Here is a 19,080-nt window from a genome sequence, read left to right as displayed (position 1 = left end):
CTTACTCTAAGGGAAATTGGAAACAAAATTTTAATAACTAGACTAAATCATTGGGATGAGTATGGCCTTGAACTTCATGAATCAATGTCAAAATAATCTCCAGATTGTTCCAAATGAGGCTATAATAATTTCCAATTCCTTAGTCTTGAGAAAGCCAATAGTATGCCGGAAAATACCTGAAAGTACATTCCATGCAAAGTTCTTCTTATCGCCCAAACACCAACTATTGGAAGAGAAAATTTCCATTAACTAGTTGTAACTTTTAGTCGACCTGAGAGTGGAGTGCACCATTTTATTAATGGTAAATGTGGTTGAATCCAGAGAGTAAATTGAGTCATATATTTCATTGGGGCATTTGGTCGAGCACCTAGTGAACACAAAACAATGTATTGATTATAATAATGCCATGGTTCTTGTACCAACACCATTTTCATGAATTCAATTGCGTTTAGGCCATTTAGGATTGAATAATTTTGATGCCCCTGAGCGTGAAAATTGCATAGCCAGAGAAGGTCATTTCCCACACCAGTCAAAAATGCATAGAAAAGAACGATGAGGTTGGAGAAGAAGAAAGAACCACCACCGGGCACAGGAAATGGGGTGGACGCCCACCGATATTCTACCGGACGAAGCCAGACACAAACATAGTTAACAATCGTAATCGTAAGGAATAACTGCCACAGAGAAAAATGGGTAACTTCCTCTCTCTCTGGTCACAATATTAATTAATATTAATTATATCCTGGAATAACACACTGAATAAAATATTCTCTCTCTTGCTAGAGTCTCATTCTCATTCTGACTCTCCTACGTACGTACACTTGCTCTCTCCTCTCTCACATAATTTTCATTCTCACTTTGGTACGTACTCTCTCTCTCACACACTTTCTGATTCTCATTCTTGATGTATGTTTAGTGATCTTGTTCTGATAATTGATCAAGAAGAAATTTCTAAATTAAGTAGACTTGATTGTACTACTACAAAATTGGGCTTTAGAGGCAGTTTTTAAGGGGTTTTGGTGAAATTCGCTACCGACGCTGTTCCAGGTGACGCTATAGGGTTTAAAACAACTGACGCCATAGGGTCCCTATGGCGTCGGTTTTCATAACAACCGACGCCAAAGGGTACCTATGGCGTCGGTTATTATGAAAAAACCGACGCCAAGGGTCCCTATGGCGTCGGTTCTTATGAAAAAACCGACGCCATAGGGTCTTGGTATTTACTAGCTTTACAATTTCGTCCTTTAGCATAATTTATATATATTATTTTATTATTAATATAATTAAATTAAGTATAAATTATATACAATAAGCATAAATAAAAATTAAATTGAAAAGTTAAATAAATACACATTTACATTAATCTAAGTGTTTGTATATTAGCTATCTTTTTATTAATATTTTATATTTGACATTATGTGTTTGTATTTTTGTAGTATATTAGTATATTTTTTATAATTTTTTTAAGTTATATTTTGTATAATAATTAGTATATTAAATAATAAATAATGTGTAATATTTTTTAATTTTTATGTAATTTCATATTTTTATATATTTAAATTTTTCAAGACTAATAAAATAAAACAATAATTTAAGGACCAAAATAAATAGAAAAAATTAGAGAAAGGGCTAAACTTTGCATGAATTTTTTTGAAAACTTTGAATATTAATAACTCTTGATCCGATTATCCATTTGAGACGATTTTTTTTTTAACTTGGGTATTTTTTCGCATTCTACGCATCCCAAACAGCCTATGGCGGTTTGGCCAACTATTTTGTCCAAAAAACGATCTTTTGTATACTAAAATCATGTTATGCACCCCTTTCACCTAACTTTTTTGTGTTTTATTTTGCTATTTTACTTAAATAAACTAATAAAATTCTAATATTAAGTATTAGAATCAATGTTAAATAAAATTCTTTTATATCTCTTCTAATATTTAAATAAAATTATTGTAGTTAATTTATATAAAGATTGTGTTTTGGTATATTGGTAAAGACTTATCAATTTATCTTTTTGGTCACAAGTTCAAATCTCATTAGACTATTTTTTGTATTTCTTTTTTTTTTTAGCTTACTATATCTATCATATGTATTACATCAATATTATTCTAAAATTACTCTAAGTATTTAAGAATTATCTAAATATATATAAAAAAACATTCTTATAAAAGTAAGTTAAAGAAAGCATACCTTATACTAAAAATTATGTACTTGACTTCCGATAAAGTGACTTCCGATAAAATCCTAACAACCAAGTTTAAGAGAAAAAAAAATCAAATATTATCCTAATTCTACCGAAATTTCGGCAGCATAACGGTTATAATTGAACATATCCAAAAAATTCAAACCTATTAATAACAACAAAACACAATTCAAAACAATATAAAATAATCACAACAACATTTAGCAATATAAAAGTTTACCACCCATCCGACTGCAGTATAGGTATTCACAGAACCTACTTCACTACGGATGAATATTTAAGATATTCAAACTCTACTAAGCATTCATAATTATTATAATAAAAGTTAGTAAATGTATACCTCGAGCTACCTTGAAATCGATCAACACCAAATAAGTCGGATCCTTGCAAATTGACCTCACAACCTACAACGTAAAGAAATACTACAAAATTACCAATTTTTTTATTTAGCTACTTACTACTTATATAAATTATGAGTAACTAGTTAGTAATAAAAATACATGAATATGAATAAAAATTAGTAACTTGCTAAATAGTTGTAACTAACTATTTACTAGTTACTAAAAAAAATAAAAACACATGAATAAAATTGAAAATAGAAAAAAAAAATTAATACAAAATATAGTTAATTTCTAAATTTTTGTTTCTAAACTAATTTTATAGAAATTAATTTCTAAACTTTTATTTTAATACTCTCCTATCTCATTCTCATCACAATATTTACTGGCTCCTAAACCATAAAAATCACAACGCTATAAGTGACACGCTAAATCACTTCCCGGGGACTAAAACTTGAAACTAAAAGTTTCCCTATCGATAAAAAGCATGGCAATACCCCTAAAAACCCAAAAACGAGGAAAACTTGGGTTCTGAAAAATCCCCAACCGGAAGACCGGTTGCCCAACCGGAATTCCGGTTAGGAAAATACTGAACCCCCCATCCGGAATTCCGGATGCTCAACCGGAATTCCGGTTCCTCGCAGGCAGCCAACTAAAAATCACATATCTTGACCAATTCGAACCCAATTGATCCCAAACTTTCCAGACCTCTTCTATAGGTCCCAAATAACAAAACCAAAGCATCAAACCTACCCAGAAACCACATACACAAAATTCACCATTAAAGACCAAGCTTTGAGTTCAAGAACTCAAACTTGGTTAAATCCACTATCATGCACCCTAGCCTAGTTAATTCTACTTAACTAAGCATATAATCACCTCTGAAAACATACAGAAACACCCAGCAACTTCACAGCAACATATTCACACATTTTCCTTCAAAAATCATACTTTTTCACATAAAAACTAAGAGCTTGAACAATCCTAACTAACAAGCATTCAAACAACTCAATCATCATCAAAATAATCATGCTTTGAACCCTAGAAAAATAACAAAATCACAGCAGCAACAAATACTAAAAACTCATGCATGCATCATCATTTTTCACATAGTTTTTCAAGAAATTAAAGGAGAAAGGGTTAGAATCACCTACCACAATCAAGAGCTCACAATTAGGATGAATTTAGCTTAGAGAAATGAAGAAAAAACCCAGCTTGCACCCCAAAGTTCCCAGCCGAAAGTGAAGAGGAAAATAGAGAGAGTTTTCTTTGAAAATTTTCTATTTTTTTCTAAGTGTTGAGAAATGAGAGAAATTAAAAGAGAAATGCCAAATAACTAAACTTATTTCAGCCAACTCCAAATACCCAAATAATATTTAATTTCCATTTAACAATCACATAAGACAAAATATCATTGGGGCAAAAAGACCATTTTGCCCCTCCATACTAAAACCACATAATAATCACTAAAGGGGTATTTTTGGGACATTCTAAATTCCCGGCCATTCCCGACATTCCCAATGTCTAAAACCCGTCCCCAAAATACTAACATACTAAGTTGTGATTTCTACTGAGCCAAACGCCGTGTTCCAAAATACCGGACACCGGAAATGCGAAATATAAAAACTGCTGAAGACATAATTATGCATATCTGAATTCCATAAATATCCCTGATAAATTATTTAAATAGCTATAAATAATTTCATGATTAACATAAATAACTGCAAATTTCCAAATTAACTAAGCGGGCTTTACAGCCATCAAAACTGACTGGCTCAAGCGTAATCATCATTCTTCCAATAATATCCGAAGGTCTATCTCTAGATCTCTCTCTCCTCTCTACTTTCTTGCATTTGCAGTAACCCTAACTCATGATTGTTTTTTCTCTCTCGCACTCTCAGTATTATAGGAGGGTTTATTTAGGATTTTCCTTTTCTTTTCCACCTTTGAGTAGCAGAAACCAACACCGGCATTTCCATGGAAGGCGATCAGAACTCACTGGCTCAAGCCTAATCATTCTTGAAATAATGGTCTCTCTCTCTCTCTCTCTCTCTCCTCTAGATCTCTCGCATTTGTTAATCGATGATGAATATGTTGGTGAGTACTGCAGGTGGATATGGTGTGGAGTAGCTAGGGTTTCTGACAGTAACCCTAACTAGTGATTTTCTCTCTTAGCTAGCTGCTACTATAGGATCGTTGGAGGCTATCAATCATTTTCTGAGTAATATATTCTGATCTACCCATTTCTGGTAAGTTTATATACATATATATATCTGGTGTATATATCTCAACGTATATATATAATGGCAATTTTTTATTTATTTTATTTTTTTATGATGTTTCGTTTGGGATGTTTTTGTAGTTTATTAATTAAGAATCTATTTTACATGGTTATTATTACAAAATTTCTTAATTAATTAATAGTTAATTTTTTTGTACGTATATATATGCTTTTTATTTTGACTAATTTTCTTTTTTAATTTGTTTTATATATTTATTAGATATTTTTTTCTCAAATGTTAATTTTATTTATTTATCCAAACTATTGAATATTATCTTAATGAGGCGAAAGGGGCTAGGGTTTTACACTCTTACTCTAAAGTACTCATCGCCAACACTACGTCGTTTTCGTGTAATATACTTTATTTATTTATATAATGACCCCTTTAAATTATTTGTTTTTGTACTTGCGCCGCTCACAAATATTTATTTTCTGCTTTCATCCTTAATAAAAAAAATAAAAGGTCAGCCAACTAATAAGACCAAAAGTTTAATGAATATAGATTTATAAAGATAAAATTACAACAATCAATTTTGTACAATAATGTATATTTTTCTGAGATTCAAAAATAATTATTATTACTTTATAGATTAGTTTTTTTTTTTATAAAAACAATAAATAAAAAGAAAAAAAAAATATATACTACTGAGAGAGAGAGAGAAATTTGGTGCTTTCATCTTTACATGTAGTACTACACGTACAAAACTGTAAAAAATTAATAAAAATGATTATAATTTTAATTTATTGCAAGCGTTAGTTATAATTATATATCTCTTTTTTTTTTTTTTTGAGAAAAAGTACTATTTTATTAATCATTCAAAAAAAATATAATACAACAGATAAAATTGAAGGTAGATAATCCTTCAATCAAAAAAATCTCTATCCACCAATAGAGTAAATTAGGCCAAAATATTAAAGACCTTACTCTAAGGGAAATTGGAAACAAAATTTTAATAACTAGACTAAATCATTGGGATGAGTATGGCCTTGAACTTCATGAATCAATGTCAAAATAATCTCCAGATTGTTCCAAATGAGGCTATAATAATTTCCAATTCCTTAGTCTTGAGAAAGCCAATAGTATGCCGGAAAATACCTGAAAGTACATTCCATGCAAAGTTCTTCTTATCGCCCAAACACCAACTATTGGAAGAGAAAATTTCCATTAACTAGTTGTAACTTTTAGTCGACCTGAGAGTGGAGTGCACCATTTTATTAATGGTAAATGTGGTTGAATCCAGAGAGTAAATTGAGTCATATATTTCATTGGGGCATTTGGTCGAGCACCTAGTGAACACAAAACAATGTATTGATTATAATAATGCCATGGTTCTTGTACCAACACCATTTTCATGAATTCAATTGCGTTTAGGCCATTTAGGATTGAATAATTTTGATGCCCCTGAGCGTGAAAATTGCATAGCCAGAGAAGGTCATTTCCCACACCAGTCAAAAATGCATAGAAAAGAACGATGAGGTTGGAGAAGAAGAAAGAACCACCACCGGGCACAGGAAATGGGGTGGACGCCCACCGATATTCTACCGGACGAAGCCAGACACAAACATAGTTAACAATCGTAATCGTAAGGAATAACTGCCACAGAGAAAAATGGGTAACTTCCTCTCTCTCTGGTCACAATATTAATTAATATTAATTATATCCTGGAATAACACACTGAATAAAATATTCTCTCTCTTGCTAGAGTCTCATTCTCATTCTGACTCTCCTACGTACGTACACTTGCTCTCTCCTCTCTCACATAATTTTCATTCTCACTTTGGTACGTACTCTCTCTCTCACACACTTTCTGATTCTCATTCTTGATGTATGTTTAGTGATCTTGTTCTGATAATTGATCAAGAAGAAATTTCTAAATTAAGTAGACTTGATTGTACTACTACAAAATTGGGCTTTAGAGGCAGTTTTTAAGGGGTTTTGGTGAAATTCGCTACCGACGCTGTTCCAGGTGACGCTATAGGGTTTAAAACAACTGACGCCATAGGGTCCCTATGGCGTCGGTTTTTTCATAACAACCGACGCCAAAGGGTACCTATGGCGTCGGTTATTATGAAAAAACCGACGCCAAAGGGTCCCTATGGCGTCGGTTCTTATGAAAAAACCGACGCCATAGGGTCTTGGTATTTACTAGCTTTACAATTTCGTCCTTTAGCATAATTTATATATATTATTTTATTATTAATATAATTAAATTAAGTATAAATTATATACAATAAGCATAAATAAAAATTAAATTGAAAAGTTAAATAAATACACATTTACATTAATCTAAGTGTTTGTATATTAGCTATCTTTTTATTAATATTTTATATTTGACATTATGTGTTTGTATTTTTGTAGTATATTAGTATATTTTTTATAATTTTTTTAAGTTATATTTTGTATAATAATTAGTATATTAAATAATAAATAATGTGTAATATTTTTTAATTTTTATGTAATTTCATATTTTTATATATTTAAATTTTTCAAGACTAATAAAATAAAACAATAATTTAAGGACCAAAATAAATAGAAAAAATTAGAGAAAGGGCTAAACTTTGCATGAATTTTTTTGAAAACTTTGAATATTAATAACTCTTGATCCGATTATCCATTTGAGACGATTTTTTTTTTAACTTGGGTATTTTTTCGCATTCTACGCATCCCAAACAGCCTATGGCGGTTTGGCCAACTATTTTGTCCAAAAAACGATCTTTTGTATACTAAAATCATGTTATGCACCCCTTTCACCTAACTTTTTTGTGTTTTATTTTGCTATTTTACTTAAATAAACTAATAAAATTCTAATATTAAGTATTAGAATCAATGTTAAATAAAATTCTTTTATATCTCTTCTAATATTTAAATAAAATTATTGTAGTTAATTTATATAAAGATTGTGTTTTGGTATATTGGTAAAGACTTATCAATTTATCTTTTTGGTCACAAGTTCAAATCTCATTAGACTATTTTTTGTATTTCTTTTTTTTTTTAGCTTACTATATCTATCATATGTATTACATCAATATTATTCTAAAATTACTCTAAGTATTTAAGAATTATCTAAATATATATAAAAAAACATTCTTATAAAAGTAAGTTAAAGAAAGCATACCTTATACTAAAAATTATGTACTTAACTTCCGATAAAGTGACTTCCGATAAAATCCTAACAACCAAGTTTAAGAGAAAAAAAAATCAAATATTATCCTAATTCTACCGAAATTTCGGCAGCATAACGGTTATAATTGAACATATCCAAAAAATTCAAACCTATTAATAACAACAAAACACAATTCAAAACAATATAAAATAATCACAACAACATTTAGCAATATAAAAGTTTACCACCCATCCGACTGCAGTATAGGTATTCACAGAACCTACTTCACTACGGATGAATATTTAAGATATTCAAACTCTACTAAGCATTCATAATTATTATAATAAAAGTTAGTAAATGTATACCTCGAGCTACCTTGAAATCGATCAACACCAAATAAGTCGGATCCTTGCAAATTGACCTCACAACCTACAATGTAAAGAAATACTACAAAATTACCAATTTTTTTATTTAGCTACTTACTACTTATATAAATTATGAGTAACTAGTTAGTAATAAAAATACATGAATATGAATAAAAATTAGTAACTTGCTAAATAGTTGTAACTAACTATTTACTAGTTACTAAAAAAAATAAAAACACATGAATAAAATTGAAAATAGAAAAAAAAAAATTAATACAAAATATAGTTAATTTCTAAATTTTTGTTTCTAAACTAATTTTATAGAAATTAATTTCTAAACTTTTATTTTAATACTCTCCTATCTCATTCTCATCACAATATTTAATTAACAAAACTATTAGTTTAAACTTTAAAATACTCAATATATACATATACAATATATAAAATACTCTCCTATATCACATTTCTCATTCACAATATATATACACACAATACATATTCAATACAGCACAAAATACATACATATATACTCTCCTATATCACATTTTTCATTCACAATATATATACACACAATACATTTCTCATTCACAATATATATACACACAATACATATTCAATACAACATAATACATATTTAATAATATAGAAAAACCCTAAAAAATTTATAAAATAAAAAATAAAGCAATATATATTACTAAAATTAGTAGAAATCAGATTTATACCTTAATAGACGTTGAGATACAATATTTTCTCCTCTAAAAACCGTGGCCGGAGGTATAACCACCACAACCACCCCTTTTTTTTAAACCTTTGGTTTATCCTAAAAAATGAGAAAAATGTGATCTTTTCAGGTATATAGTTTTAAGTATGAAAAATAGAAGATTTAGAAACAAAAATGAGCTAAAATGGTGAAATAATGGTGAAATGGAGGTGATTTTTCGTGGTGGTTGGCGGAGAGGGTTTGGGGTTTCTCTGATTTGGGGATTTCTGGGCTGGCTGGTCGAATGAGGAAGACGAAGTGATAAGCTAGGGTTATAAACCCTTTTGGTGTCGGTTATTTCCAAATAACCGACGCCAAAAGTGCCGTCAAATTCTCTTCTAAAAATTTTTAACCCTATGGCGTCGGTTATTAATTATTATGCTGAAAAAAGCGACTCTAAAGACTTGTTTTGTAGTAGTATTGTAATGATATTTTATATAAATGATTTAATGTCATTATTCTAAATTCTTGATGCATATGCATGTTGGTTTTGTTGAAAGAAGAAAAGGAATAATCAATTAATGGCAAGAACACCATATATTATATGATAATCTTTAATTTCTTCCCAAGATCACTATATTAATATACCCTACTAAAATAATTTTTCTTAGATTTAGGAATACCGAATACCTCAATTTATCATATATATATAATAATATGCCGTGGATGTTTTTTTTTCAGCATTTCGGATCATATCTCCAGTGGGTGTACGAACATGTTCATCAATTTTTGGTATGTCCAATTTTTTAACATTAATGTCCAATTAGTAATGTTATCAAATTAATTGAAGGGTTTTTAATTTTCAAAAATAATGAATTAATAATAATAATTTAAGGTTAGAAATGAGATAAAATAGTATTTTTAAAGAATAATTAGCATTCTTACTTTCCGAAGTTCCAACACTATCCGATTTTGCCTCTCAAAATAAACGGCTTGTTAAAAATACTCTCTAAAATATAATAATTACGTAATTATGCCTCTTCTGTTAGCTATTATTTTTTTACCGTTAAAAGTTAATATTTTTACTATTGAACTTTGACCAATACAAAATTTTGTCCCATTTTATTAAAAAAATTAATTTTAAAAATTTAAATGTTTTATTAATTCTGAAAAAAATTAATAAATTATTAAAAAAAAAAACCTTATAAAAATATTAAGTTTACTTAAAAAACGTGAATTATTCCTAAAAAAGTATTTTCAAACTTTTTATTATTTATAAATATGTATATTAAAAAATAAAACTAAATTAAATTATTAAAAATCCAATAAATAATTTAATCAAACTAAGAATTTTCGAACAAAAAATCAAACTAAAAAAATGTTAAATTTATTTAAATAAATCTAGATTTTCTAGGAAAAAAAATATACTCAAACTTATTCCCCTAAAATTTAGTTTTTACAAAAATTGAAATTTTAATATATATTTTTTATATGTAAATTGATTTTTAATAAAAATAAATAATTTTTTAATCGCTTAATTAGTTTAAAAATTTAATTTTTTTTTTTAATTTTCTTATTGACTGAAAAATAATTTTCTTAAGATTTAAATTATTTTTTTTTTAAGATTTACTAAAAAAATTAATTTTTCTTTATTTAATTTTGAGGGGGTACGTTTTGATAGTTGTCAATGTTTTGGGGGCAAAGTTGTTTATTTACAAAGACACGCCACCATTTAAACGGAATAATAGGACGAAAGCTAATAGAATGACTAAATTTCTATAAATGTAAAAGTTCCGAGTAATTCTTTATAAATTGTATATTTTAAGGGGCATAATCAGTATTGTCGAAAATTTAGAGGACAAAATTATTAGTTATTGATTTTTAGATTATAACTAATTATTATTAATGGATGAATTATGTGATATGTACATAAATATTAGATTGTTTTTTTTTTGAATGGAAATAATTTTTATTAAATAACCATCTCTGCTACCAAAATAGGTAACAAATCAGTTAGAACAGACTCCAAACTGAAAGTGCAATCAGGGTAGAATATAGAGGCTCGAGCAAAGCTATGAGCAACCATATTAGCTGATCGTCTTACAAAGTAAATACTAACATCATTTAAAAACTTAAGCATGTCCTTACAAACATTCACCACTTGACCAAACATGGATCTCATCTCAATTGTGCTTCGTAAGGCTTGAATCACTTGTAAACAGTCTGTCTCGATACACACATTTGTCCAACGTTTCTTCTTGATCTAGCTCAGGACCTCACGGATTCCCAAGGCTTCGCCTGTAGCAGGAGAAACTTGGCCTTGGAACAGTTTAGTGCAGCCTTCAATTAGTATTCCTTGTGTATCTCTAGCAACTAGACCAACTCCAAATTGTCGGTTTTCGTTAAACATAGCCGTGTCAACATTTATCTTAACACTATTATCATATGGAGGCACCCAACACACAGTAGCATCTTCGGCTAATGAACCCGAAAATGTAGTCTCAATGACTGAATCTTGTGCGTTTTTCCATTGGTTAAGGAAGGTTTTTGCTGACGAAACAATGCTATCCACACCGACTCTTTTATTTTGCCACACCTTGTCATTTCTCGCGTTCCAAATCGACCAACTCAAAGCCACCAGCAGCTCTCTTTTTTCTTTGTCCAGCTGCTGAAAACTGTTAATGCACCAGACCAGAAAAGTGTCTTCTTGCTGCACTGCAGTGCCTATTCTTACTCGGTCCCAGCACCTCTTAGCAGCAGAGCATGTAACGAGTGCGTGCAAAGTAGACTCGTCTTCAACAGAACAGATGGGACAGCAAGCATCCACTGGTACATGCTTAAAACAAAGCTGTAGCATTGTTGGTAGGCAGCCACTTGCCGCTCTCCACACCAGGTTTTTCATTTTTTGGGGAAGTTTGAGGCTCCAAAATTGTTTCCAAAACTTGTCCTCGACTGTCTCTAACAAATCCGTCTCACCTTTGAGCTCCTGCAATAATCGGTATGCGCTTTTTACAGTATACACACCCGAAAGTTCACGAGACCACACCAAGCAATCTCTGGTTGTAGAAGGATCAAGAGTTATTTGCAGAATCAACTCACGGTCTCTTGGTTCAAATAAGTCATTCAAAATCTCCTCATCCCATTCGAACCTGTCTTGTTTCATCAAATTAGTGACTCTCGCACACATGAGACTTGGGTGGTTAGACATAATTCTAGGATTTGTTTCATCAGGGAGCCAAGTCTCACCTAAAACAGAGATAGAATTACCATCACCAACCTGCCATCGAACTCCATTAATTAGCCATTAACTTTTGAGCTTCCAAAATACTCCTCCACACATAGCTTGGGTTGGAACCTAAGGTGGCCGAGGTGAAGGTACCATTGGGATAATATCTAGCTTTGAAAACCCGTGACACTAAAGAATCTTGGTTGATTAAAAGCCGCTAGCATTGTTTGCCCAAAAGTGCCACATTAAAATCTCTTAAGTTTCGAAAACTCATTCCACCCTTTGATTTGTGTTGCCACAGCCTTTTCCATGACATCCAGTGTATACCCGAACTAGTTGTGGATGAGGATTGCCACCAGTATTTTGCTATTAAACTTTCCATTTCCCTAGTAGTTTCAAGAGGGATTAGGAAAACATTCATAGCATAGCTTGGAAGCGACTGAGCCACAACTTTTATCAACACTTCTTTCCCAGCACGCGAAATAAACTTTGTTCCCCACCCTTGCAGCCTTTTCCGAACCTTCTCTTTCAAATATCCCAATGTTGCATTCTTGTTACGGCCCATAGAACTTGGCAGTCCTAAGTAGAAACTACAATCCGGAGCAGTTCTCATAGATAGACTATGACATAGCCGCTGTTTCATCCCTTCCTCCGTGTTGGCACTAAAAAATATGGATGATTTTGTAAAATTGACTTTTTGGCCCGAAGCATTTTCAAACTTGTGTAGCACTTCCTTGATTCGAGAGGCTTCATCTTCAGTTGCTTTACAGTACAAATAGCTATCATCCCCGAACAACATATGTGAAATTCTTGGCGCTCCATTTGCAACCTTGCAACCATGGATCCAACCTCTCTGCTCATACTTCTTTAGAATGGCCGATAATCCCTCCGCACAAAGAATAAAAAGATAAGGAGAAAGTGGGTCTCCTTGTCTTATTCCTCTTTTCGGTATAATTGGGCCAACTTCATGATTGCCATACACAACCTTGTATCTTGCTGAAGTGACACAACACAACACAAGTTGAACCCATTTTTCTTGAAAACCCATCTTACGGAGCATAGCTTTAAGAAAAGACCACTCAACTCTGTCATAAGCCTTGCTCATGTCAAGCTTAAGTGCCATGTATCCTTCTTTACCTTTCCTTTTTCGCTTAAGGTAATGCAAGATTTCAAAAGAAACCATAACATTATCAGAGATTAAGCGTCCCGGTATAAAAGCACTCTGATTTTCTGCTATCAATGAATTCATAAAAGGCTTCATTCGATTCACCATAACCTTTGTAATGATCTTATACAATACATTACAAAGAGCTATAGGTCTCATGTCAGCAATGAATTCCGGATGCTTCTTCTTGGGAATAAGGACTACATTGGCTTCACTACATTCATCCTTCAACTCACCATTTTCAAAAAATTGACGAACATACTGAACCACATCTTCTTTGACAATCGACCAGCACCTTTGGTAGAAAGCAGGGGTCATCCCATTAGGACCGGGACTCTTATCAGGGTGCATCTGAAATAGAGCTTTTTTCACTTCTTCCTCTTGTATCGGTTGGCCAAATTCCATATTCACCCAATCCGGAACTATGTTCGAAACACAATCAATTATTTCATGACAAGAAGTGTTAGGCGAAGTTAATAACCCATGAAAATAATTATCCACCACTTGAGGCAAACCTATTTCCCACGTTACCCAATTTCCATTATCATCCTTCAAAGCACTAATTTTGTTGTTCTGTTTCCTTATGGTAGCCGCTTTGTGAAAGTAACTACTGTTCTGATCCCCCTCCCGAAGCCAGAATTGTTTAGATCTCTGCTTCCAGTAACACTCTCTCTGGTCGATGGCTCTAAAGAGTTGATCTTTAACTTCCTTATACTGTTGAACTGAGGCACCATCTCTTTTATCATCCAGAGACTTTAACTGAGCTTTGTAACTCTTTATACGATGGTTTAGAGTCCCTGTTATTTCTTTTCCCCAACTACTAAGCTTCTCGGCACAAAGGGACAATTTTCCAGCAAAACAATTCACCTCATTACTTTCCCAGCAGTCTCTCACAATTTCCATACAGAGAGGCTCTTTCAACCATGTGTTTTCAAATCGAAAACGGCGTGGAGAAACAAAATTATTACAGACAATAGGTTCAAGGTAAATGGGGGAATGATCTGAAGTAGTAAACTCTAAATTAGTAAGAGTAGCATTAGGAAAAACCTGTTGCCAAGAAGATGTAACAAGTGCTCTGTCCAAGCGAACCTCGACCCAATGGTTCGTGCCTCTCCCTTTCTCCCAAGTGAACGGGTGTCCTTGTAGTTCTAAATCCGACAAATCGCATTGTTGAAGCACCTGATTGAACCCAGTAATCAAACCTTGAGGATAAAGTCGGCCACCCCTCTTGTCCTCTTGACGAGCAACATTGTTTACGTCGCCAATAACACACCATGGTAACCCCGATTGTCTAGACAAGGTTCGGATTAGAGTACAAGTTTCATTTCTCCTATTCCGATTTGGCTCTCCGTACAGCCCCGTGAGTCTCCATTGACCGAACTGTGATGAGTTTATTGCTAAGTCAATGTGGTGTTGTGAGAAACCCAAAATAGCACAATCATCATTATGCTTCCACAACAGAGTAATGCCTCCTGCCAATCCCACCGAATCAACAGTAAAAGCCCCTTCAAAGCCCAATAAAGAAGCCACACCATCCACTTTTGATTTTTGACATTTTATTTCACACAAAAATATAAAATTGGGTCTCTTTTGAGAAACCGTTTCTCGAAGGAATTGAACGTTCCGTTGGTTCCCAAGCCCCCGGCAATTCCAGCTTAGCACATTCATAATGATTGGCGGGCTTGGAAACCAAGACCCGCCCCATTTGAGTTTTTTGGGCTACTCAACAAACCTTGCAAATCTTTCTCACTATCTTTGGTAATTTCCATATCAGCATAAAGTATATTGTCATGGGCTTTGTACTGTTCCTCATCAACATTCTCCTCATCAGGCCCAATAATATCACTAAGGCCCGTTCTTCTCCTTTTATTTTCAAGAAAAGTCAATCCATTTTTTGAATTTACACCAGTTGGCGCCATCAGTTGCTTATCCCCAATTACTTCCCCTGTTTCAAGGGATTTCTCATTACTCAGCCCATCTTCTTTCTCTTTTCCACGTAAATTCCTAATCAAATCAGCACCATTATTGCCTTGAATATTAGGCAATAAATGAGATCCCTGATTGTTAGGGATACTCATCTGTTGTCCAAGATTCGCAGCTGTCACCGGAGAAACACCTCCACCACCATTGTTGCTACCCGAAGCTTTATGCTGAGGCAAAGCAGATTTTGTAGCCAATCCCGTTTTTAACCATCTAGAACCATCTGCATAACGCCGTCTTCTAGGAACTGCACGTAATGTCTCATCAAAGTTCTTAACTATGAGCTCTTTGGGGGTGTCAAACAATCTTTCACAAAATCTTTCAGTATGTCCTAGGACTCCACAAATGAAACAAAAGGTAGGCAAATCTTCATATTTGAAAGTAGCATGGCATATCGGTCCTCCTTGGATCTCAAGCTTCTTTTTCTTCTTTAAGGGCACATCCACACGAATCTTAACCCGGATCCTTAAATAATCGCGCCAAACTCCCATGAAATTGTTCGGATCGGATCTAAGAAACGTACCTATGTAATTCTCGATGCCTTGAATGATTCTTTCCGACATGAATCCTGTTGTCATATTATGCAATTGAACCCATAATTCAAGGTGCAGCAAGGCCACCTGCCGTGGATTCTCTCCTGTCTTCACTCTCTCAAACACTAGAGGTGCTCTGTCAAATGTCCATGGGCTGCCCTCAATTACTCGTTCGATGTCAACCTCGTGATAGAATTGGAATAAGAACAGATTTGGTTCTAATTCCTTAACGTATAACCCTCTGCCTGGCTGCCAAAGTGTAGCTATTTTATTCTGCATCGCCTGAAAATCAATTGGTCGATTCGTTAGAAACCTTCCAACCAGCAACCACCTGTCATCAATTTCCGATAAGTCATCTGATACATTGTCGAATAACAGTCCTTCCTCATCATCCTCTTCAATCACTAAACCAGACAAATTCCTTCCCACCTGTTCTGACTGATTCTGCCTATTAGCCATGAGTACAAACAAACAAACGATTCAAGTGGACAAACAAACAAAGTACCAACCGAAACACCAGGAAAAATTCAACAGACTACCATGTCAAAAGACAAGACTTCATAATTATAAAGCGATTATAGATTGTTCGTAGGTACAACATTTGGCTAATCTTTGTTTGATTGTATTAGATTGTTAATATATTAAATAAGTTGAATATTATTTAACCATGTTAAACCGATTGATGTACAATGTATGCACATGTTACATGTAACATAATTATGTTAGATATATGAGATCGATGTGTTTATTAATGTAGTTGAAAGTTGGAAAAGAGCAATGTTTAGTAATAGTACTACCATAGGCTTTTTTCATAGGTATAGAAAAATTAATAGAGTTTACTTTTCTATGGCATAAATAATGAAAAAAAATATAAAATTAAAACATAATCAAAGTTTAAAATATATATACAAAAAAATAATAATAAATAAATTTGATAAAATTTGTAATAATAAGTTTCACCAGAAAAATTACTGGCACCGAAAAAGTTGCCGAAAAGTCACAAGTACCGAAAAAGTTATTACCACTAGAAAAATTATCGAAAAAATCACTGAAAAAGTCGCTAAAAAAGTCACTGTCTCTGAAATAGTCATCTGAAAAGTTACCAGAAATAGAAGTCTTAAATATAAATTAAAATAGAACCGGTTCAATAAAATAATGAATAAAAATAAATAGCACAAAATAACTTAAACCGTTTATAAATTATAATAGAGCTGGTTCTATAACATAATAAATAAAAATAAATAACATAGAATAACTCAAACAAGTTATAATTAAAATAGAACTGGTTCTATAATATAATGAATACAAACTAATAATATACAATAACTCAAACCGGTTATAATTAAAACAAAGAGAAAATCAGTTCATAAAACGCTGAAACATAAATTAAAAACAAAACTAGTTCCACAACAAATTGTGTAAAAATAAATAACACACAATATCTCATAAATTAGTTTAAATTAAAAAAATGTGGAGATCAATTTCAAAAATACCAAGGCATAAATCTAAACTAAACTGGTTTCATAAAAAATAAGTAAAAAAATAACACACGATAATACAAAATATAAGATAAGGAAATCAGTTTTATTAACTAGTTAAAAATTTGAGAAAAAGAAACTAGTTCCGTAAAGCAACCAAGATAAAAAATTACACATAAAAATTAGTTAAATAAAAAAATCAAAAACTGATTCCTAGAATTAACTAAATTAAAAACCAGTTCCTGAAATTAATTAAATCACAAACAGGTTTTCATATAAATAATTCAAGAATCGTTTTCTAAAATGACTTAAATAAAAAATTAGTTGCGACATAAATTAAAATAGAACTGGTTCCACAACAAAATAGCTAACAACAAATAACATACAATAATAGTTTAGAAACTAGTTATAATAATAAAAAAATAAAAGGAAAACAATTCCAAAAATATTAATACATAAATTAAAATAAAATCGATTCCACAATAAAATGAGTAAACAAAAAATAAACAATAACTCATAAATTTGTCATAATTAGAAAAAAAAAAAAAGGGAACCAGTTCTAACAAGTCTGAGACATATAAATCAAATAAAATCGGTTCCACAATAAAATAAGTAAAAACATACATTACACAATAACTTAGAAACTGATTATAATTAAAAAAAAAAAATCATAATATAAGTTGCACTGGGGTTTGAACCCCAAATCCTATTAAATTATGAATTAAACTAACAATAGAATAAAGAAAGGGAACAGGTTGTAACCTGAGGTGATTGTAAGAATATCATTACGCTACACTTAAAAAAGAAACCTCAGGTGATATTGCTCGAAGTATAAGCCATGCATTACTCAGTAAGAACTTCAAGGATAGGATTTTGCTATCTGGAAAAACCCATGCTTCACCTCCAAAGTCTCATAACCTAAAACCAAACTCTTTTAAAAGTTCATAAATATCAAAAGGACACCCTACAAATAAGATTATAAATATTGAGCATAATACATAGATTGTTGACAATTTACGAACAGTAATAATTTTGAAAACATATAAAATAACATAAGGTTTGCACAATTCGGGTTTAGATCTCCAAGCTAAAAATTTAATTATCGAATCAACAATACCATTTAGTAATAAAGAAAAATTAACACCAACTAGCTCTCAGTAAGAATAAATTGAGATACTCTAGTTAATGCACCTACAATTCCTTTAAGCTCCTTGGTCACATTCTCCACATTGTCAAGCACATTAGCAACAACTAACTAGTGCTTAGCTTTTTGGTGTTGAACCAATCTAATTAAATGAAAAGCAAAATAGTACTAGAAATTTGACACGAATGTAAATAGTTAGTAGTAATAACAAATAACTAGCTAGCTTGCTTGTTGTCCTAATTCAAAAAAACTAAACAAAAGGTAATAGTGGTTCAAGATTAAAAATAAATTATCAATTACAGAACAATTTTTTTTTTTACAACTTATCTTTACAACATAACTCTGGAATGTTCTAGGGTCTTTTCTGGTATTCTTCCAGTTTTTCTCCCAGTTCTCTTCTAGTTCACTTCTACATCCCAACCGTCGTTTTTCCCTTCTTCTCTTTCTCTAATTAATGCATTTTCATTATACCCTGCATATCATCATTGCTTATTCTTTAATGCAGCCCCCGTTTTCCCTCTACCGAGACTACCATTAATGCTTGCTCAGATAACCTTTGG

The sequence above is a fragment of the Cannabis sativa genome, chromosome 7, assembly GCF_029168945.1.
Source record: "Cannabis sativa cultivar Pink pepper isolate KNU-18-1 chromosome 7, ASM2916894v1, whole genome shotgun sequence".
Classification (NCBI taxonomy): domain Eukaryota; kingdom Viridiplantae; phylum Streptophyta; class Magnoliopsida; order Rosales; family Cannabaceae; genus Cannabis; species Cannabis sativa.
Note: the sequence above shows the minus strand (reverse complement) of the source record.